This window comes from Puma concolor, chromosome C1 (assembly GCF_028749965.1).
Source record: "Puma concolor isolate L17-30 chromosome C1, mPumCon1.1.hap2, whole genome shotgun sequence".
Taxonomy (NCBI): domain Eukaryota; kingdom Metazoa; phylum Chordata; class Mammalia; order Carnivora; family Felidae; genus Puma; species Puma concolor.
The window spans coordinates 205,183,590-205,206,590 of NC_141674.1; the positions used below are offsets into that span (position 1 = coordinate 205,183,590).

Sequence of the window (23,001 nt, forward strand, 5' to 3'; positions counted from 1 at the left end):
GGTCTGCAGACCCACCCGGGCTGTCTGCTCTCCTCAGGTGTGTTTGTGAGGAACAGTGGCTGTTTCTGATTTCCCCACAGCATCATCCTCTTATTTCTTGACAGGTCAAATCTGGACTCCATGGCATTACACCTGGACTCCTGGCATTGCTGAGGCAACAGTCTAGAGGGAGAGGAGAGTAGTTCGCTCACTGGCTTCCTCACCCAGACAATAAGCACTGTTCCTAACCACTCTGGGGAAGGTACAGCTACACAGTCCCAGAGGCTGCATGTTAGAAAAAGCCATGTGGATTCTAGAACCCACAGGATAGAGGTATTGTGAGGAGGCTGCCCCTCCCAGCTGCAGATGTTGTCATATTTACTGCCATAAACCCAGTGCCTAGAAAAGTAGTTAATCCCCATTTGTTAACGGACCCGTTTTATCTCCCTCCCTCAGGCAGAAACATATTAGTCAGCTCAGGCTGCCATAATGAGGGGGCCACAGACTGGGTGGCTTACACAGTAGACATTTATTTTCTCACAGTTCTGGAGGCTAGAAGTCCAAGATCAAGGTTATGGGAAATCTGGTTTCTAGTGAGACCTCTCCCTTTGGCTTCTGGATGGCTGCCCTCTCACTCCTCCTCCTCCTCTTCTTCTTTTTAATGCTTATTTATTTATTTTGAGAGAGAGAAAGATAGAGAGTGAGCAGGGGAGGGTCAGAGAGAGAGAGAGAGAGAGAGAGAGACAGAGAATCCCAAGTAGTCTCCACACTGTCAGCGCAGACCCCAAAGTAGGACTTGAACTCAAGAACCGTGAGCTCATGACCTGAGCTACCAACTGAACCACCCAGGCACCCCTCCTTCCTCTTCTTACAAGGATACTGTAAGATTAGGGCCCCACCTTATGAACTCATTTAAACTTAGTTACCGTCTTCTAGGCCCTTTCTCCAAATATAGTCATATTGGCTAGGGCTTCAACATGTGAACTTTGGGGGTGGGGGTGGGGGGGACAGAATTCCATCCATAACAAATGGGAACTGGTTCTGTTTTAAAAATATTTACAGAAAAAAGGAAATGCCCTCACAATCTCCTTTAACTCACTCTTTCAGATTCAACAACCCGCTCTTCAGGGAAGTCTCCCACATGGCTTAGATCCTGCTCCATGGAGGGTGAAGCCACTGTTTCTTCTGGCTTCCATGGGGAGGGCAGAGAGCGAATCCTAATTCGGTATATCTGTGGTTTCCATCTGTGCATCTACACTTATCCCTCAAAATTTATCCACTCAAAATTAATTTTTATTCATTCAAATTTAAATAGTAAACACGTGCAGTAATCTAAGAAGAGGCGCACAGAGCCAAGTCAAACAGTGATGGGGCTTTGTGACTCTCCCAAGTGAGAACTTTAATTCCTTAAAAACCCTAATAACACAGTGGGTTTGAAAATCGCTATTACATTATCCCCTACCCTTCTCTTCTTCAACTAATTCCTTCTCCAATCCTGTTTCTTCTGTTAGCTGTTGAGGACATAAGTCAGGGTGGAAGCCAGACAGCATGCCTCTTTACTCCTCATTCCTATTCAGTTTTTCCTTCATAAATTTGGGTTTCGTGCCTCTTTTTGTGGGGTAAGTTCTTCTCGTGTTTATCAGATGTTTTTGGGCGGTTGGAGACTGGCAATGGGAACTGGTGAATGGGAGCTGGCAAGAGGGCAGCATTGGGAAAACAAGTCCAAGGCTGAGTACATGCTCCTTTTCTGTGCACGCTTAACAGGAAACTTCTGGAAGCAAGATGCTTGAATGCAAAGAAACCGAGTGCCTATGATGAGGGTTTCAGGCAGGTCTGTGAGAGACAGTTTGTGGGGGTGGTGGGGACTTTCCTCAGATCACACCATCTAGACAAGCATCTGCCTCTCCCCTTCTCTCTAAAGTAGCCCAGAGAGCTGCGGGCTGGGGAGGGGGCAAGGGCAAGACTCAGCCAAGGAGGCAGGGTGGGGGATGGCTGTGTTTGTGACTCGTGCACTACCTTGCCTCCGAATGGGTTATTAGCTGCATTTAGGGTTGCACTGCCCACGTGTGGTCCCAGGTGCAACAGGCTTGAAAGGAGCTGGACCTGGGCCACATCAGAGGTGGGGCTGGAGGTTGGCAACCCCAGGGTGGGACCTCCCTCCCCCAGTGGAATCTTGACTCTCAAGACTTAAGAGCTGGGAGGCACCTCAGAGGCTCAGCCAGCGTAAGCCTTTCATTTCACAGATGAAGTCACTGAGGCCCCAGAGGGCTCCGCCCTCTTTCTGGGCTTGTCAGAGGCACTTAAGAAATACATGTTGACTTGACACGACCCACTGTGAAATAGGCATAACAAAACTCCCCGCAAGGCAGCCGGATTAGGCTGCCAGCAGCTGGGAATGATTCTCCCTCTGCTGGTTAAGCCTCAATAGCAGGGGAGTAGTAGCGGGGCATTGTGGGAAGTCTGAGGGCACAACCGGCGTGGAGGTCCAAAGCCTCCCTTCACAGATGAGAAACTTGAGTTTAATACAATGTCATTGAGCCCAACTCCCCCTCAGGTTACAGATGAAGAAACTGAGGCCCAGAGAGGGGAGCCATTTGGCTGGTGAATTGCAGGCAGAACTGGGCTTTGAACCCCACAGGCGGGCTTCCCCACCGATCGATGTTCTCCAGGGACATCTCCTCTGACAGGGAGCCTCCTTGGCAGCACGTCGCCAATGTGGGATTGGCTGTATCGTTTGGATTCAGAGAACACGGGGGAATGTGATGGAAGGGAGGCTGAGGAGTAGGGAGGTGAGCAGCGAGAGGCGTGGGGCTAGGCGTGGGGAGGCAAGTCTGGTTTTCCTGCACGCCGCCATTTTGTGACTCAAGATGGAGCGCGAGTTATTGTCCCACCAGTGAAATAGAACCATATAAATTAAACCTGCAATGAACTGTCTGCTGAAGGTGTGAACAAGGCCGACAAATCCCTGGGAGCTTAGGAAACATCTGCTCTTTACCTCGAAGGCAGAAACTTGACCATAAAGCAGAAAAAAAGCCAGAACTGGAATCTTTCACTTTCTCTGAAGGGCCCAACCTTCAGATAAACTCCATAACTGAGGGAGATTTTGTGAACCATGAGCTAGCTTCTCCCCTTCTCCTTTCCTAGTCTGGAATTTCCCTGCTTCTGCCATGCTTATCTCAGTTATTCAGTGATCTTGGGCTGTTGTTATGCAGTCAGAGAAGGGAATCTAGACCTGGTCAGGGTCCTTTCTGCTGAGTCTCAATGGTGAGTGGGGGGGGGGGGGGGGGGGGGAGGAAGAGATGAGAACAAGATGTGTGTTGGGGGACAAGAATTAGGAGTAGAGGCAGGTCACCAGGCCTTGGTCAGAACCCCTGGCCAGAGGTCGGGGGCTGAGCATCGGTGTGGGGGAAAGGGCAAAGAACAACCAAGAGCTGAGGTCAAGAATCCAGATCATCAGTATTGGATTGCTCATTTTTGAAAATTTTTATTTATTTTAGGGAGAGAGAGAGAGAACAAGTGGGGGAGAGGGGCAGAGGGAGACAGAGAGAGAATCCTAAGTAGGCTCTACACTCCGTGCCCAACATGGGGCTTGATCCCATGACCCCAGCAACACATGACCTGAGCTGAGACCAAGACTCAGTTGGTCAATCGACGGAGCCGCCCAGACCCCCCAGAATTGGATTGTTAATCTAATAGCAGGAGTCTTGGAATCAGAGGGGCTTGAGGAAGCACCATGACTGAGGGCCAACATGTGAAATGCTGATTTGCAGCAAGGTCTTAAACACAAGGATGGCAAATAGGTGACATCTTGCTTGCTGATCCTACCTGAATGGTGATGGCCATGTGAAGTGTGGTATTTGGGAGGGTCAGATCCCTGATAGGTCAGGTCCCTGGCAGGACACACAGATCCCTGCTGTGTTCATTGATGATGTCTGCTATAAATAGGTCAAAGAAGAGACTGCCTGGTGTGACATATTTCCCATTCCTACTTTGATAGCCTCTCCTAATAGTCCTTATTCCATTCACTCCTGGTTTGCAGCTTCTACCTATGCATTTGGTTCACCCGTAGTCTTTCAGAATTCTGAACGGGTGCTATGCTGCTGGTGCAAGTCATGGCACTGCCTTAGAGATGAGAAATCTCTCTTCATTTACCCCTGGAGTGAGGTCTAAGACTTGTTCTCTTTATATCCTGTTAGTTTCAGTAGCAAAGGGTATTGTGTGAGTAAAATCCTTCAGGTATAAAATAATAGGTATTTTCAAGGCTTGGAGGCTGTGCCTGGATGTAGACCACCATCTTTGTCAGGTGGTACCATCTCTTATGTTTTCTCAGAGGAGCATGAACAGGGGAATCTAGTAGATGGTGATTAGTGAGGAAGCAACGCGGTCTATTCTATGCTCCTAGCTCTACCTCGGGATAAACTCGTATTTTTCCAAAATGATAAGGAGCAGATATATAATAGGCAGTTGGTAAGTGAAATGAACTCTGTGGTGCACAGCGGACCATCACAAGGCAAGAATGGCCCAGACCCTGCCCTCAGGGGCTTGTACTCTAGGGAGTATATGTGGTGGTGGAGTGAGGAAGGATGGGTAGCAAGAAGGATTTAGTTAGTAGTAAACTGAGATGGCTGGTGAGAAGAGCCAGTGCAGTGGGCTACTTACTGCTTTTGGTCATGGTCTTATGGACACAGTTGTGCTTGGTTGGGGTGGTGGTGGGGCCAGGGAGAGAAAAATCCATATTTCTTCCCCTTCATTTCATCTGCACACATGAGATTGATCAGAGTTGCAACTTTGAACTTTTTGATATTTCTCCAGGGGCAGGTGTCAAAATCCACTGTGTATAGAGGCAAGCACCTGGGATTGGACCTGGATGTTTCTCTAATTGCTTCTTAGCATGACTTTGGGCAAATTACGTGATCTCTTTGGGCTCCTGTTTCTTCTTTTTTAAATCTGTGAGGTGGGGTAAAATATCTGCCTTGCTATCTAATAGGATTAAAAAAGCATTAGTATGTGTGAAAGTGATTTATAAATTGTAAAGCCCTATAAAAATGCAAGGGTTTACTGTGCCATTAAACATGAATCATTGTTAGGCACAAAAGACATCCCTATTGCGTTGAAAAATGGGGTCTCTCTTGAATGGGATGTTTACTCCATATTTTATTTAACCAATCTAGAATCCATGGTAGTGTTCTCTTCTTTCACTATTTGATGATGCTGCGCTCCTGGTCAGTAGTTAAAACCTCTGAGCTGTTTTAGCAAAGGTGGAGAACTTTTCCCCTCACCCTCCACGGGCTGGTTGCTCTACAGAGAGAAGGGGCTTACATTGTTTTAAATGTTTATTTATTTATTTTTGGGGGGCAGAGAGAGAGAGAATCCTAAGTAGGCTCCCCACTGTCAGTGCAGAGCCAGGCAAAGGGCTTGATCTCATGAACCATGAGATCATGACCTGAGCTGAAATCAAGAGTTGGATGCTTAACCTACTGAGCCATCCAGGTGCCCCAAGAAGGGGCTTGCATTTTAAGATCGTTGACCAAGTGTAAGGTGCAATCTTGGACTGCAAACTGGAGGAGCGCTAACTGGCTCACAGAAGCCTTGCTCTCTTGGTTCTTGTTAACCCACTGGGCCGGCTGGACAAAGGAATGCCAAGCACCAGGCTTGGTTGTTTGGAGCTTGCTTTAGTCCAGCACGTGACTCCCCTCCCTGCAGGTTGCCAGGACGCAGTTCTTGTTGCTAGTGGACATTAGGGAGTTTCACTGCAAATTCTGTTTAGCTAATTTGGGCAGAAGAGGGTCTTGTCCCATTTGAGTCAAAGGCTCTGCAATTTGGAGCAAGTGCACTTTGAGCTCAGATCACATGCTGTGCTGGCAACTTGTTTTAACTTTTAATTCTTATAGTTAGGAGGAAAAAAAAAAGATTTCAAATGTCATTTGCTATAATGATTAGCTCCAGTGAGGGATTCTAGCTATGGTTATTTGCTTCAAAGCTTTAATTGGCTGAAGCCTGTATATTTGATCATTAACAAAATGGTCTTTCTTTTTGTATCATGTTAATAATTTTTTTTTGTTTAATAGGAATGCAGCTTTGATTTCTTCCTGGGCTAGGTTGCTATTTTTCTGGCACTGAGAAGTGTTGGTTTAAGATTTTGCCACATACGAGTCATGGCAGCATTCCATCTTGGAAGTCTCCAAGCTTGGGCCTGCTCAAAAAGATAGGACTGGAAGGAATATTCTTGGCCCAGCTGCAGGAAGCAGTTTGTTTAGATCAGACCCAAACAAGGAGGTTGGCTTATGTGGAAACTTTATACCTGTCTCACATGTTTTAGACACTTCTGAGAAAACAAACAGCTCCATATTTGCAATTACAAGGTCAAAAAAGTCGCATATTGGCCCCAGTGCCAATTTAGCTGAGTCCTCAAATGGCACTGATGTTAAGTAAGAGTATGTTGTGGCCACTTAACCAATCTCCACACCTGGAAAAAATAAAAAATACAAGAAAGAACGCAAAGTGAATTTGAAACCAGAGTGGGCTATAGTGACAGTGTTCAGATTCTGAGCTCCTGAACGATCTCTACATTCCAGGCTTGGAAGGATATTTGAAAAGCATGCATCATTATGGGCAGAATCTTCTTAATCCGTATCTCAGGGGCAAGATTAACACTGTGCAACTCCCTGCATGGACCTGGATTCCTGGAACTATATTCTCATGAAAATTGAGAAAAAGTGACCAAGTCATCTTTTTCTTCCTTGTCTGTCTTAAGCCAGCTGGTTCATCTCCTGAAATTCAATATGCTCCCCCTCTTTTTTTTCAGATATGTCAGTGCACAAAAGAGGTTCATGAAAGGAAACAGCTGCACCGATACCAGCAGGAGCTGCTGCAGCTACAGATTTGAGGCGTGCACCTGCATGGGGTTGGGTGACAAGGGATTTGTCAGGGAAGGGAGTATCATGGAATACCAGGACTCTAAAGCCAGAGGGATGGATGGCTCCAGGGTGGCAAATTGGATACCCCACTGCTCACCTGGAGGTCATGGGATCACACCTGACTTGAATTAGTCAAAAGGATTCCAGGATGAGGGTTAGTTGGTCGTTTATGAATGAAATGATTAGCTGGATGTAACAGTTCCTAATAAACAGATTGTCCATATCAATGACATCTATTCAATGAGCCACAAACAAGTGGCATGTCTGTAACCCTCATGTGGGGAGGGGGAAGGACTGATGAGGGCCTGGAAGAATCCTGTGAAGGCCGTGACTGAATGCGATCACCAAGAGAGTAGGGCATGTAGAGAAGAGTCCCCGGTGGCCAGCCCTGTGCCCTCTAGTATGAGGAGGTGGGGAAGACCAGGAGGAGCACTTGAGGGAGAATGAGAAGGAATGACTATGAGATAGGAGGAAAACTAGAAAAGAGTCATGGCCTGAAAACCAAGTGAGCAACGTGTTCCAAATAGGAGGAAGGGGGCAGCATGTCCAGTGATATGTAGGAGGGGCACTGGGCATTGATTTAGCTGCATAGATGTCACTGTTGACTTTGACAAGGGCAATTTGATGGGGTGATGGGGGTCACCATCTGACTGGAGGGAGTATAAAAGAGAACGAGAGGAGAGGATTTGGCAAAGGAGCACTGACAATTCTTACAAGGAGTTTTATTCTATAGTTTTATTATATAAGGGGCAGAGAAATGGGGTGGTAATTAGAGGGAAAATAGAGTGAAGAAGGTTTTTAAAATAAAAAAAATTTTAATGTTTATTTATTTTTGAGAGAGAGAGACAGAGAGACACAGAGAGAGGGAGACACAGAATCTGAAGCAGGCTCCAGGCTCTGAGCTGTCGGCACAGAGTCTGATGTAGGGTTTGGACCCATGAACTGTGAGATCATGACCTGATCCAAAGTTGGACTCTTAACCGACTCGGCCACCCAGGAGCCCCTAAAGGTTTTTACAATTTACTTTTTCAGCTTTCTTGAGATCCAGTTGAAAATAACCTCGTGTAGGTCTTTTCTTTTTTAAAGGTGGCAATAACATGCCAATGGGAATAATCCAGCAGAGAAGGAAAATTGTGTGATGATGTAGGAGAGAGAGGTGAGGGTTGTTGAAACGATGTCCTCGAGTGGTACCTAGGGTGCAAGTGGAGGGGCTGGCCTTCTCTTGGAGCAAGGATGGTCCATCCATAGTAAGGGGAGGATGGCAGTATTTATGGGGCAGATGCTGGTAGGTGTATAGAAGTGGAGGTGGGAGACTGTGGGAGTTCTTTTCTGAAAGTTTCTGTTTTCTCCAAGAGGTAGAAAGTGAGGTTAGCAACTTAGAGCAAGGAGGGAGAGGATGGGCTGGAGGGTGAGGGATGGTCATCCAGGAGGGTGGCAGGTGCATGAATGAGGGAATGAGGCGTGATGGCCAGGCAGCATGAGGACCCAGATGAGGTCATGGAAATGAATTACATTAAGACGAGTGGGTGTCGGTTGTATGATTTTCTTCAGCCATGTTCAGCTGTGGGATGTAGTACAGAACAGGGGGAGAGAGTTGGATTTCAGGGGTTGCCAATGGAGTTCTACCAAGCAGGAGAGGGGCACCCAGAAGATTTTTTTTCATTAAAGAAATAACTGATTATATAGACTTATGACACTGATTTAACAAACTATTAATTGGTTGTGACTCATCATTTGAAAACCACTGATCTAAATGGCATACACATTGTTTTTCTGCTTGGCTTTTTAATGTAGAGATAAAGCTTCAGTGAGGATTTCTCTGAAAATCCGTCAGGCATTTGTTGAATACCCACAAGGTGCCTAACTAGTTTTTAGTGCAGGGGTGGGGGAGACAGAAGGGGGATAAAACCCAGTTCTTGCCTTCAGGGTGATGTGTTAGAGAGGATGCAGTCAGCTGTCCCTCTCTCATTCAGCACCTGGGTCAGCTCACTACTCAAAGATGGCGCCTCATCGTGGTGTGCTACTACCTAAACAGTTGAGTGTATGCCAAGGGGCCAAACATCACAGATGTCTACCTTCATGTCAATCTGAGAACACCTATTCTCCACATGCAGTCAGATCACCTGATCCCAGGACTGTCAATTCCTTTTACCTGATCAGCAAACTCTATTAATGCATCCTAAGATAGTTATCAGCCTTTCAGGCAACCTTAGTAAATTATTGGCTCACACTGGACTCATGTTCCATTCTCTGAGACTTAAAAAAACAAACCTTGTCATCAATTTTTTATTATGTATTTAATTTTGGGGGGGGGTGGCAGTGTGGGGTAAACTATATGCCCTTTTTTGGGGGTTGGGGACTGTGTGTTTTGGAGCTGCAGATACCCACTTGCTGTGTGAGGATAAAGCCAGGGTGGTAGCTTCCTCAAATTTTGGTTCATCTCAGAACATATGGCTCTGCAGGATTTGCAAGAGTCTTTGATGCAAAGAGAAAAATACTTAATTTCTTCATCTTTTTGTTCTATTTTTTGTTCTTTGATTCAAAGGGAGGAATGAGTTAGGACAAAAGTGATGTATTCTACCCTATCTTCTAATTATATTTTAATTCACTAGAAAAGGACTTCATTTCTCTCTGTGACATTCAGTGTTTACGGTCCCAGATATGGCATTTGCATTCTCTGTTTATGGTTTGGATGCTTTATGCTAACATACTTGTCACCGATACAGTTGGGCTTGCCTTTCCAGGCAACAGTTAAACCAGCAGGAGACCACTTGTGTGCAATTTGTTGGAATGAAATCTACATTTTGGGATTAGATTACTTAGTAGTGTCATTTTGCGTCGAGGCAACTTTGTGGGTGGTCTCCAATAAACCCTGCACGTACAGCGAGTGTCAGCCCTGATTATCTCCAAGCAAGCTTGTAATGACTGCACAGCTTGGTATTTACAAGAGAAAACCAGCTTCCCTTAACTTTTAATTTAGGGAGTGCAGGGGCATGGATGAACCCCCACAAGAGGGTGGCAGAAAGAAGGCCCATTGCAGAGCCATTCTTGAAGGGGTGCACCTCAACTTCCTGTTCCTTCTGGAGATCAGGATGATGGCCACAGATGTCACTTGGGGCTCACCAATTCGGACATTTGTCTTTAATGACGCCTGAAGGAGCTATCAAATCTCAAAATATGTAAGGGCTGAAGGATTCCTTGAGAAGGACAGATTAGTGGCATGAACTGTATGTTTGATTGAGACGTGAATATATATGGTAAATAACAAATGACGTGCTGGACCCACCCCGATATCATTCTGGTGGTAGCAATTCTCCAGGGCAGTGTTCTTCACCAAGGGTTGATTTGGCCTTCAGGGGATATTTGGTGGTGTCTGGAGACATTTTTGTTGTCACAGATTGCTACATCTAGTGGGTAAAGGCCAGGGATATTGTTAACCATCCTGCATTGCACAGACTGTTCCCTGCTCCTCCTACAACAAAGAATTATTGTGCCCCAAATGTCAGTGTGCCAAGGTTGGGAGACCTACTCCAAAGTACAGGAGTAGTGAGTAACACACTCTTGCCCTTGCCTATCCTCATTTCTTCCCTCCACGCCCTCTGGTCCACATGGATTTCTTCTGTTTTTCTGCTTGCCTGGAAATCTCATGGTCCTGGTGGTAAAAGATTAGAGTCACATAGTGGAGAGAACGCCTGATTTGGAACTGCACAGATCTGGGTTAAATCCCAGTCCGATGGCTCCAGTTTGGGCGACTTTGGGGGCAAATTAATCTCTCTGAGCCTCAGTTACAAAAAAATCTAAAACAATGGGGACTGCAGTCCTTAGTCAACACTGACTGGTAGGGAGATTCAAATTTATGTAAACGTATCAAGACTGGGTCGCTAGGAAATAGGTACTTCATAACATTTTTTATCATCGCACGTTTTTGCTTGCCATTATTAAGGTTCATTTTCCTCACGTTTAAGCATTATCCCAACAATTTCTTTTTATTGTGGAAAATTTACAAAAAAGATAAGCAAGCAGGAAGAAAGAAATGAAATCACCTGTATTCTTATGCCTTACACACAGAGATAATTACTGTTAATGCCTTCTGTATATGTATTTCTAGACTTTTCCTCTCTGTGTGTATGTGTGCTCATGCTGTGTGTACTATTTAGTGACTTGCTTTTTAGACTTCATGATGTATTAGGAACATCCCTCCATGTCAATACATATGGATCCACATCATCTACATCATCTTTAAAAAAAGCTGCCTAGTATTTTATTGCATCAATGAACCATGATTTAATCAATCAATCCCTTAAATTCTTGGACATTTAGATCATTACAGTTAGTCTTTAAGGCCCAGGAGAATGTCTTGTCTAGGCTGTACGGAGCTCATGGTTTGTAGTTCTAGAAAGGCAGTCCTTTGCGTGTGCACTTGCTACCGTATAGACATCCCCAGGTAGTCAATTCAGGAGAGCAGCACAGGATATATGTTCTCTGTGCCCCACAGAGTGGAGTGAATGTCCTTTTCTTTTCATGACACAGCATCATACAGTGGCTCAGGGCTCAGGCCCTGTAGTCAGGCAGCCCATGTTCAAATCCCAGTTCCCCTCTTTTGATACATGACTTCACCTGCCTGAGCCTCAGTTTCCACATCTGTAAAATGGTGATGCCAATTGAACCCACATCATTGAGATTTTCTGAGAATTCATTGACGTAGCGTACGTCAGGCACGTCATGGAAGGTCTGGTATATATATCTACGTGTGTGTATATATATATATATATATATATATATATATATATATATATATACATATATGTATACACACACACACACACACAAAGGACTCAATGTGTTTTTACTTGTATCAGGTGGGAACAAATGTCTGACAAGCTGAGTGCTGCCTGGAAGTCTATGTTCTCTGTGTAAATTATTATCTAACATTATCAAGTGTCCCCCATCTGCCAGGACTAGCAGGAGCTGGAGTTCAGAGACCACTACCTGTTTTTTTTTCCCCTGGAGCTTTTGTTTTTAACTGCCGTGTATTAGTCTCCTGTTGTTGCTGTAACAAAACCCCATGAACATAGTGGCTTCATACAACACAAATTTGTTATCTTATAGTTCTGGAGGTCAGAAGTCCAAAATCAGTCCTCCTGGGCTAAACTCAATATATTAGTGGGCTGCCTTCTTTCTAAAGGCTTTAGGGGAGAACCTGTTTCCTTGCCTTCCCCAGCTTCTAGAGGCTACCTAAATTCCTTGTCCTATGGCCTCACATCACCCTGACTTTTGCTTCTGTTGTCACACATCCTCTGACTCTGACCTTTCTGCTTCACTCTCTTAAGGCCACTTGTGATTGCTTCGGGCTCATCAGATAATTTCCCCCTTTTGGGGTCTCTAACCTTAATCAATCTGCAAAGTCCCTCTTGCCACATAAGGTAGCATATTCTCAGGTTCTGGCTCGTGCTCTGCTGGCTGTCACAGAATTCTTGCTCCTAGGGCCTACCAGCACACTTGTCCCCTTGGCCAGGCTCCCACAGGCCTAGAGCAAGCCCTCTTCTCTCGCCCTCCCTTCCCACTGTCTGGCTTCGGAGAACTACCCTGCCCCACAGGGTGTTTCCAGACATGTTTCTTTAGGCTGCCTTGTTCTCCAAAGTTTAGTTAGAGGAGCCCTGCTCACTGTTACAGGTTCACCCTGCCTCCCTGACCAGAAGTGCATCCAACTGTCACTCTACCTTATCCAGCCTGTGCTCCCCTCTGCCCAGCTCCGAATGTTCTATATGTTCAGTGTGGCCCAGGGGCCCTTCCACTGACTAGTAAAGTCCACAGATCCTAAGGCCCCAGGCTCAGGAAGAGCACTGTGACACTCACACCACAGCTGGACCACCATAGGTGGGCTCTCTCAGAGCAGGTGGATGAGTGGCCCCCAACATGAGTTTGGGATAGTCGACTGGTGAGATCCTTGGGACCTATGGGTGCAGGTGCAATCCTTCCCATGGCATCTCCTTGCTGCAGACCCTCTTTGATAACCTTCTGGAATGTGACCTTGCATGATTGGGTCCCATTCAGGTTCCTTTCTGCCAGTCCTTCTTCCCTGTTCTCAGTGCCTAGCCCTACTTGGCAGGAAGCCTGTTCTCTTCTTGTTATTTTCCTTCCACAGTGACCTTCAAGGCCCATTTAGGGAGGATGGAATCACCCTTTACATTAGAGCCCCAATCCTTAGTAACATAGAGTCGGTTTTCCCAAGCAGGCCTAGGTGTTTGCTTAGGAACATGGTCATCTGTTTTCTAACCAGCAAGAAATCAAGTTGCATTTTGATATAAAAAACAGGTTGACTATTCCTATCCAGACGCTTCCTCCTTTCTCACCCTCAGGCAAACAAGAATGACGGCCTCTCCTGTCTCACTTCCACACATTCTTAAGTCTGGTTTTTATTTTAGTTTTTCAAAACTTGCTCGGTGTTACAGAACCATTAGCCGAATATAAAGAGAAAAATGCACCCATATTGCCACTGTCATCCCTGACAAATTAAATGGTTTTTATTTTTTCCGTGATCCCTTCCAGTTTTTGTCCCTGCGAACATATAATTTAAATAATCGTAATCATAGTGTAGCTATCATTTTGTGTTCTGCATTTTTCCACTTAGCATTAATTATATCATAAGCATTTTTTCCATGTTGTAGCAAAGTCATCGTAATTATCATTTTTAATGACTGTATGAGAATTCATCAAAGCGGGAGTAGATCACTTAACCCTTGTTCTGTTGTGGGGCCTTTTGCGGCTCCTTCTGTGTTCTGTTTCTCCGTTGGGATCGTCTTTGATACAGGTACCTCGGCTATTCTTGGGGTGCGGGAGGCAGGCGAGGGAAGCGGTGGAGGCGGGTGGGGAGCAGAAGCAGGAGAAAAACAACATCAGGAGAAGCAAGAACAGGAAGGAAAAGGAAGCCTGCTTTACACACACTCACGGTTGACACTCCTAAAGCCAAGAGCTGGGAGGAAACCTGGCCTTCACCTGTGAGTTCTGTTCACCAAAGGCGGATTTTGAGAATGACTTTCTCATTTACATTTTGGAGTGACTTTCGATGCCTGGAGAAAGGTGGCCTACAGGAAACTGATGGAGAAAACAAACTTAACCTGTCAGTGTTAAGGCATCCAAGATCGACTCCAAATGCTAGCCTAATTTGGAAAATATAATTTTTGTTAATCAGGTATGTAGTGCTGATTAGAGCTAACGTGATAACTCAAGAAGGTCTTAACTATTCCAGTGTTTCTTAACGTTCCACAAGCTCTAGGTGCGAAAGATGCTCTATAAAACAAGGATTCCTTGGTAAAAACTGTTTGAGAAACAGTGATGCTGTGTGCTAGGTCCCCTTCTTGGGTATTCACAATGCCCATCACATAGTCAATGCTCTGAGAAGAGCTGCAGGGAGGAACACTGCTTACCTGTGGGTGAGCACATTGGCAAGGGAGTCTGGGAGATGTAGTTTGTGTGTCCCATGGTCACGGGGCCCTTTTGTGGTATGGCACCTCCACCAGTCAGAGTCTACTCAAGAAGCTGAAAATAAGCTAGATAATTCAGAGAGGATTGACTATATAGATCTAGTTGAAAAAGTTCTGGGTGGGCTGGAAAAGCTTAAAAGGTATTGTGACCCAGAGGTTCACAGCTGCAGGGAGTAGCTGCAACCCGAAAGTGTAGATGTGGTGTTATCACAACGTGGGGCACACTTGCTTCTGCAACCCTGGGGGTAACCCACAGGATGCTGAGACTGCCAACGGGGCATAGGGCATGGTGGCAGGTGGTGGGGACACCGGGGAGATAGGAACCAGGATGATACAAGTGGCTTGAGCTGTGACAGCTGGATCTGTGCAAGGACCTTGGAGCCCACAGCTGTTTCCTGGAGGATGTTGCCCTCTGTGCTAGGCAGAATTCTGCTCCCCAAGATCTCTAACTCTTGGTGTCAAGCCTGTGAGTCTGTCACATCACATGGTGAAAGGGACTTTACAGATATAACTAAGGTTACTAATCAGCTGACCTTACGACAGGAAGCTTATCCTGGGTTACCACACAGACCCTGTGTGATCTCATGAACCCTTAAAAGTAGAAGAGGGGGGTGCCTGGGTGGCGCAGTCGGTTAAGCGTCCGACTTCAGCCAGGTCAAGATCTCACGGTCCGTGAGTTCGAGCCCCGCGTTGGGCTCTGGGCTGATGGCTCAGAGCCTGGAGCCTGTTTCCGATTCTGTGTCTCCCTCTCTCTCTGCCCCTCCCCCGTTCATGCTCTGTCTCTGTCTGTCCCAAAAATAAATAAACGTTAAAAAAAAAAAAAAGTAGAAGAGGAAGCCAGAATGAGAAGTCAGAGAAAGTTGAAGCATGGGAGGATTCAATCTGTCATCACTGCCTTTGACGATGAAGGGGGCCAGGAGCCAAGGGATGTGGGCAACCTCTGGAAGCTGAGAATGATTGCTGGCTGATGCCAGCAAGGAAATCTCAGGGACCTCAGTCCTACAGTGTCAGGAAAGAACTCTGCCAACAAGCTGAATGAGGCTGGAATAGAGCCTCCATTGGAGCCTCCAGAGAAGAGCCCAGGCTGGCCAACACCTTGATCTTGGTCTCGTGAGTCCCTAAGCAGAGAACCCAGTGGAGTATCCTGGTTTTCTGACCTGCAGAACCATGAGATAAAAAATGAGGTTGTTTTATCTTTTTAAAAGTTATTTATTTATTTTTGAGAGAGGGAGGTGGGGGAGGGGATGAGAGAGAGGGAGAGAGAGAGAATCCCAAGCAAAATCTGAGCTGTTAGCACAAAGCCCGACGTGGTGTTGAACTCACAAACTGTGAGATCATGACCTGAGCTGAAATCAAGAGTTGGATGCTAAACTGACTGAGCCACCCAGGCACCCCAATGAGTATTGTTTTATTATTTTTTTTTCTTTAATTTTTTTTTTTTTAAATTTTTTTTTTTCAATGTTTATTTATTTTTGGGACAGAGAGAGACAGAGCATGAACGGGGGAGGGGCAGAGAGAGAGGGAGACACAGAATCGGAAACAGGCTCCAGGCTCTGAGCCATCAGCCCAGAGCCTGACACGGGGCTCGAACTCACGGACCGCGAGATCGTGACCTGGCTGAAGTCGGACGCTTAACCAACTGCGCCACCCAGGCGCCCCAATGAGTATTGTTTTAAACCACTGAGTTGGTGGTAAATTGTTATGGCAGCAGTAGAAAATGAATGCACCCTCCCATCTTTGAATCACCTTCCATTCCTTCACATTCCCTCCTGCAGAATTGAACTGGAAGCCCATTGGCAAGGGGATCTGCAAAATGTAGTTTGGGAGGTCCTAGATTTTCCATAATTCAGTGCAGAAGGGCGGGAGTAAAGGCTAAAATCACGAGTGAGTCTCTGGCACAGCACATGCTAACATTTGGTGAGATGAACATTAGGAAGGCCACTTTGGGGAATTTTGATTATGATATAGTAGCATTGGACTTTTGAAATGGGTACATTGGGGCCCCTCATTAAATGAATGAAGATGATACATTCATGCCAATCTTACAAGATTCCCAAAGTGGCACAGTAGCATGTTGTGAAGAAAACCCCACAGACTGGAAGTCAAATTCTGACTCTGCCCCTCACCCATTGGGTGGCTTTGTGTGGCTCACCATTCCAGGGCTTCCACTTCTGCTTGTGTGGAGCAGAGGGAGTTGATGGAAGAAACCTGTCAGGTCTTCCCAAGCTTGAAAGTTCTCCTACTTGGAGAATAATTTTACTTTTTAAAGTGATTGTGGATTCTATTTAAAGGATTGTAGTCATATTTATGATTGATTTGATGCTGAATTCTTGATTAGCAACGGAACTCCCTATCACAAGATTGTTGCTAAGGGAAATTATGATTTAGTTTGCAGTTATCTGCTCAATATGAGAACAATGAGCAGACTCAGTAATGATAATCTTTGGCTCCAAGTGAATTGAGGAGCCTCCAGTGTGGGTGTAAGACGTTCATTGCTAGATCAACTGGGGGCCATGCTGCATAGCTTCTGCACTGGTCGCTAGAGGGGAAATTAGAGCCATGAGTCATATAATCCCTGGCTTCAGGGAGCTTCTAATCTAGTTGAGTAAGATGGACATGAGAAAATGGATGATGATAGGAATGAATAGAACTGTGTCTTAATTACATTGCAGGTTGATGTCAACTTCTTATAGTTGCACTGGGCTTTTTAAAAAGGAGGCCTTTCCTTTCATCTTTCCAGATCACAGAGAGAGGCACAAACCTCTGGTTCAGGGCTAGGTTTTGTTGGCCTTTGCATTCTTACTTGGCTTTCACCAGGAACTGTTTTGTGAAACCATGAGCGTCTTTCCTGAGTTTCCAGTTTCCCAGAGGGTACGAAACATAACTCACCACCCACCTTGAGCAGGTTGTTTTTTGAAGCATTTGAAAGTAAAACAAAGTACCCTGCCATTAATGGAAAGGTAGAATTTTCTATCCACTTATACTTCTGACAGGTTGGTTGATGCTGTCACGGGCTGTGTGTGCCTTTTCAAAATGCATGTTTTTAACTTGTTATTCCTGGGTGGATTAATTCCTAATGCTCTTCTTTTATATGAAATGATGCCATGCTTTTTATACAGCCCTACTCTGTGTGTTGCCCACAGTGTAGAAGCAACAGTCCTGCCTTCCAACAGCCTGCACATCTGCACAGGGGACTGAAATGTTCATTTTGCACCCTGGATGTTCAGGGGTCATGGAGATACACGTTCTTAGCTTTAAGCCTCTTTAATGTTAGAAGCACCTTCGTGTGTTGTATATTTGGTGTTTCTTTTTCTTTCTTTAAAACATTTATTTATTTTCAAGAGACAGAGAGAGACAGAGTGCAAGTGGGGGAAGGGTAGAGAGAGAGGGAGACACAGAATCCCAAGCAGGCTCCAGGCTCTGAGCTGTCAGTGCAGAGCCCGACGCGGGGCATGAACCCACCAACCATGAGATCATGACCTGAGCTGAAGTCAGACGCCCAACCGACTGAGCCTCCCAGGTGCCCGTCTTTTTCTTTCCTGGGAGACTGTGCGGTTTTGGAAACTTTTAAAATGGGACATGGAACAAATTTTGCCTTTTCTGTTTTTCTGTGATAGTTTGGGAGAAGAGTATGGAGCTGGGGAATGCTGCCTGGGGTTGAGTTCTGATTCCAACATTTTTTTGCACAATTTTCTTAACCTCTCTGAGACTCAGTTTTTTCATATGTGAAATGGAAGGAAAACAGCCTGACAGGGTTGCCGTGAGGATTAAATTAAATAATACATGTTAAGTGCTGAACGCAATGCCTGGGAAGTCAATGCCTGCTTAATACCTGTTAGTTATCATTATCATCTCCATCAGGATCATCATCACCGTCACCATTATAACCATTGTCTTCATCACCATGACCATCAGCATCATCACCGTGATTATCAGCATCATCATAAGGATCACCGTCATCATTATGATTGCCATAATCACTGTCATGATCATCACCGGCATTATCATCACCACCACCACCATCACCACCATCACCACCACCATCACTACCAGCACCACCACCACCACCACCACCACCATTATCATCATCACCACCATCACCATCACCACCACCATTATCATCACCACCATCATCACTACCAGCACCACCACCACCACCATTATCATCATCACCACCATCACCATCACCACCATCATCATCATCTGCAGCGCCATCATCCTGCCATCCCAAAGACTCTCTCTAAGTACCTGATATGTAACAATATCTGGTGGTGAGGCAGATATCAGGCCCCAGCTTTGCCCTAGCCTTGGCTGTAACCACTGTACGTCTGAGGAAGAGCGTGAGCCCCCCCATTCTCCCAACCATGATGCATGGATTCTTCTTTGTTTTCCCTCCTTGCACAGTTCTCTACTTGGCTGGAGTCATGACATTCAGCCTGGCATTTGCTGGCCCTGCCTCTAGGGAGGTTGGAGCCTCCCCTGGTATAATCTCTTGTAAGGATCTAGCTGTGGAGTGGTGTTCTGAGCCTGTGGCTGCTGCCTGTTGGACTCAGAATTTGCTGCTTCCTAGACTCGTATCATGGTAGGTTTAGGCCATGCGTGTATTGACTTTACTCCTTGAGACCCTGGTTGTGGATAATTTGAGGGATTTGGGGGCTGATTGAGGAAAAAGATATGATCAGGAGGTGGCAGTTCTACACAGGCTTTATTTGGGTGGCACTGTGACAGATTTGAATGTGGAAGAAGTCCCTCCTAGCATGAGATTGTCCAGAGGCTACGACATGGGAGTCACTACTTAGAGAGGGGTTGGGGGGACTGGGGGATTGGGGTGGTTTAGGTATCTAGATGATGTCACTCAGCAGCCTGGTCTGTGTCGGAGAGCTCCCCAAAGCAGCAGTGGCTGGGGGTCTTTATAGCCTCGGGGCTTATCTTATCTATGGCTAGCAGATGTTGGCTATGCAGAGCAGGCAGGCTCTAAATAGCTAAAAATCTGCTTATTTGGGCTAAATAAGATAATTGGATATGTTAAAATTTGAGATCAGAACCATGGGTTTTTGAGCTACCACAGACTGGGTGGCTAAAACAACAGGCATTTATTTTTCACACTTTTAGTGGCTGGAAGTCCAAGGTTAGGGTGCCAGTATGGTGAAGCTCTTGGTGAAGGCTCTCTTCCTGGGTTGCAGATGGCTGCTTTCTTGCCATATCCTCACATGGAGTAGAGAGAGGGTGGGGGAGAGCGAGCCAGCACTGTGGTCTCCTCTTACAAGGGCAATAACTCCATCTGGAGGACCTCATCCTCATGATCTCATCTACACCTCCCAAAGGCCCCACCTCCAAATACCATCACTCTGGGGGTTGAGGCTTCTACATATGAAATTCGGGAGAGACACACAAGCATTCAGTCCATAACACTTCTAATATAGAACTTTCTTTTCTCTGTCGGAGACAATAAATGGAAATATATTTTGGAAAGCGAAGAGCATTATACCAATGGAACACATCATTTTTATTACTACTTGAAAGGTTAACGTCTAGCTAATCACAAATAGTTTCCGATGTTAGGTTTCCTTACAATGCAGATGTAAGACTTAACTCTGTCTTTATTCCAGTCTTTCTACTGAACGATGTCAAAGAATGCCAGCCTGCACAATAAAACCCACACCCTCTGTCCCCTCTCCTTCTGTCTGGCAAGGGGAGGGGTGAAATCACAGTGTGTCAAGCAGGCTGTAAACATTTGAGCTGCTTTCCTTCAACTTTTGGGGGGGCTTCTTGGGGATGACAGGGGGACAAAGGGTTGCACTGTTAATTACCATGCAAATTGCCACACTGTTTGAACTTAAGACACCGTTGCCTGCCACAGCTCAGTGAACTTGAACTTCTGTGACTCCCACTGAAGGGGAGACTTGTGGTACCTTCCAAGCTGAGTCGCTGTTAAAATATGAAAACCCAAAGAGTATGCCTGAAGGTGTGTCCCTGTTGATCTTTGAACAAGTTTCCTCTTTAAATGTCAGCGGTAGGATAACTCTGACCAGTTTTGTAGTGTGATGTTCTGAGTACGTCTTGAGTATAGGCATCGCCAACTGTAGCACTGCCCACACATGGATGCTGGGACTTTCTTTTCCCATGCCCTCCTTTCCTCCTTCTGTCTCATTCACTGGGTCAGCAAAGAAATGGATTGCTCATGTGGGAGGTTGTCTTCATCTCTGAGGTTGGCAGGCTTGGTACTTAGTGCTGCTCCCAGCAGGTGAGGAGAGTCAGGACTTCAGGACATTTCCTTGCAGGCAAAGGTCTCTGGCTTTGTTGGCTTCTTGTCTCCATTCCCAGGACCATGCCTATAGCATGGAGGCTGCAGGCCATATCCAGGGGTGGTGGCTTGTTCAGAGCTCTCAACTCATCTTTTCTTCATAGGAAATGACTCCCTCAGGGCGCGACCCTAATTTAGGATAAATAGCGGACCACAGGAAGTGCCCTGAGGAGTTTCCATTCCAGGTTATAGGGAAGTTTCTAAAGAGCCATTAGACCTGATCTCGGTTTGTCTTCCCTCCACATCTAACCCTATGTCCAGTGTCGCATAATCATAACTCACAGTGAGAGGCATCTTTTCTTTGTGTTAAAAAAAGGCACAGCCACCACAATTAATGTCTATTAATCTTCGTGTGCTGGGCACTGTGTTGAACATTGTACATATTTCATGTCATTTAAGCTGGACAAGAATGCCTCAAAGGTAGGTATATTAGGCAGGGTTCTCCAGAGAAGCAGAACCAATAGGATGTGTATACATACAGACATACACATACACATGTATGTGTATATACACATACATATATATACACATACATATATATATATATACATATATACACATACATATATATACACACATATATACACACATACATAATTTACTTTAGAAGGAATCAGGGCTTATATTTGTGGAGGCTAACAAGTCCAAGATTTGTAGGCTGGCAGGCTGGAGACCCAGGGAATGGCTAATGTTGCAGCCAGAATCCAAAGGCGGTCTGGAGGCAGAACTCCTTCTTTGTCAGGGGAAATCAGTCTTTTTTGCTCTTAAAAACATTTTTTTTAATGTTTATTTATTTTGGAGAGACAGAGCATGAACAGGGGAGGGGCAGAGAGAGAGGGAGACACAGAATCAAAAGCAGGCTCCTGAGCTGTCAGCACAGAGCCTGACGCAGGACTCAAACTTGTGAACCGTGAGACCATGACCTGAGCCAAAGTCAGATACCTAACCAGGTGCTCCAGTCTTTTTATTTCTCTTGAAGTTTAAAAAAAAAATGTTTAAGTTTTTTTATTTTGAGACAGAGAGAGAGTGAGAGAGAGAGGCAGAGAGAGAGAGGGAGAGAGAGAATCCAAAGCAGGCTCCATGCTGTCAGCACAGAGCCAGAAGTGGGGCTCAATCTCATGAACTGTGAGATCATGACCTGAGCTGAAATCAAGAGTCTGATGCTTAACTCTCTGAGCCACGCAGGTACCCCTCTCGAGGTTTTTGACTAATTGGATGATTCTCACTCATATTATGGAGGGCAATTTGCTTTACTCAAAGTCTACTGATTTGAATGTTAATCTCCTTGAAAAAAATACTTTCCCAGTGACATTTAGACTGTGTTTGACCAAATGCCAGGTTGACATGTAAAATTAACCATCATAATAGGTATAATTTCCTTTTTACAGGTAGAGACCACAGGTCTCAGAGAAATTAATTCACCGACAGTGGTAGGCTGAATAATGCCCCCCCCGGCCAAGTCCATGTCCTGGTCTCCGGAACCTGTGAATATTGCCTTATATGGCAAAAGGGACTTTGTAGATGTGATTAATTAAAATTCTTGAGATGGTGAGATCATCTTGGATTGTCCAGGTGAGCCCAGTGTAATCACAAGGGTTCTTATGAGAGGGGAGAAGGAGGGTCAGAGTCAGAGGACAAGGTGCTGTGATGACAGAGGAGAGATTGGAATGATGTTCTTTGAAGATGGAGGAAGAAGAGGCCACAAGCCAAGGACTACAGCTGGCCACTAGAAACTGAAAAAGGCCAGGAAATGGATTTCCCCCTGAGCCTTCAGAGGGAACTAGCCTTGCCAAGATCTTGATTTTAGTCAGGGAAACTGGGTTTGGACTTCTTTCTTCCAGAACTGTAAGGGAATATATTTGTGTCGTGTTAAGCCACTGAGTCTGTGGTCATTTGTTATAGCAGCTATAGGAAACTAATACACTTGCCATAGCCACGTAGTTAGGAAACGGTAGAGGTGGGATTCGAAACCACAGCCTCAGGTGCTTGACCTGGTTGTCCTCATCAGTCCTGTTGATCTCTCTCAAACAACAGTTCTTGCGTCCATCCCTCCTCTTGCAGTCCTTGTCCAGACTTCAACCACCCTGTCCCTGAACTTATAATAAAAGGGACTGGGGATAGGGGGCCAAAGGGTAATGAAAACAAGAGTCCCCATTTATTCCTACTATGTGGCAGGCACTTTATAAATATTAGTGTTTCATTCTTCCAACCTCCTTGGAAGTCAGGTACTACTATTTTCCATCGTTCATAGTTGAGGAACCTGAGACGAAGAGAGATTGACTAAGTTGCCCAAGATCACACAGCTATCAGGGGGCCG

General features: G+C 45.6%; 1 long non-coding RNA gene across 1 annotated transcript; it reads left to right on the forward strand.

Annotated features, from left to right (window-relative positions):
• The first annotated feature begins 1,911 nt into the window (after positions 1-1,911).
• On the forward strand, positions 1,912-7,119 carry LOC147578689 (uncharacterized). Its single transcript, XR_015254334.1, has 2 exons — positions 1,912-2,202; positions 6,785-7,119. It is a non-coding gene; the product is annotated as an uncharacterized LOC147578689 (long non-coding RNA).
• Positions 7,120-23,001: the final 15,882 nt, after the last annotated feature.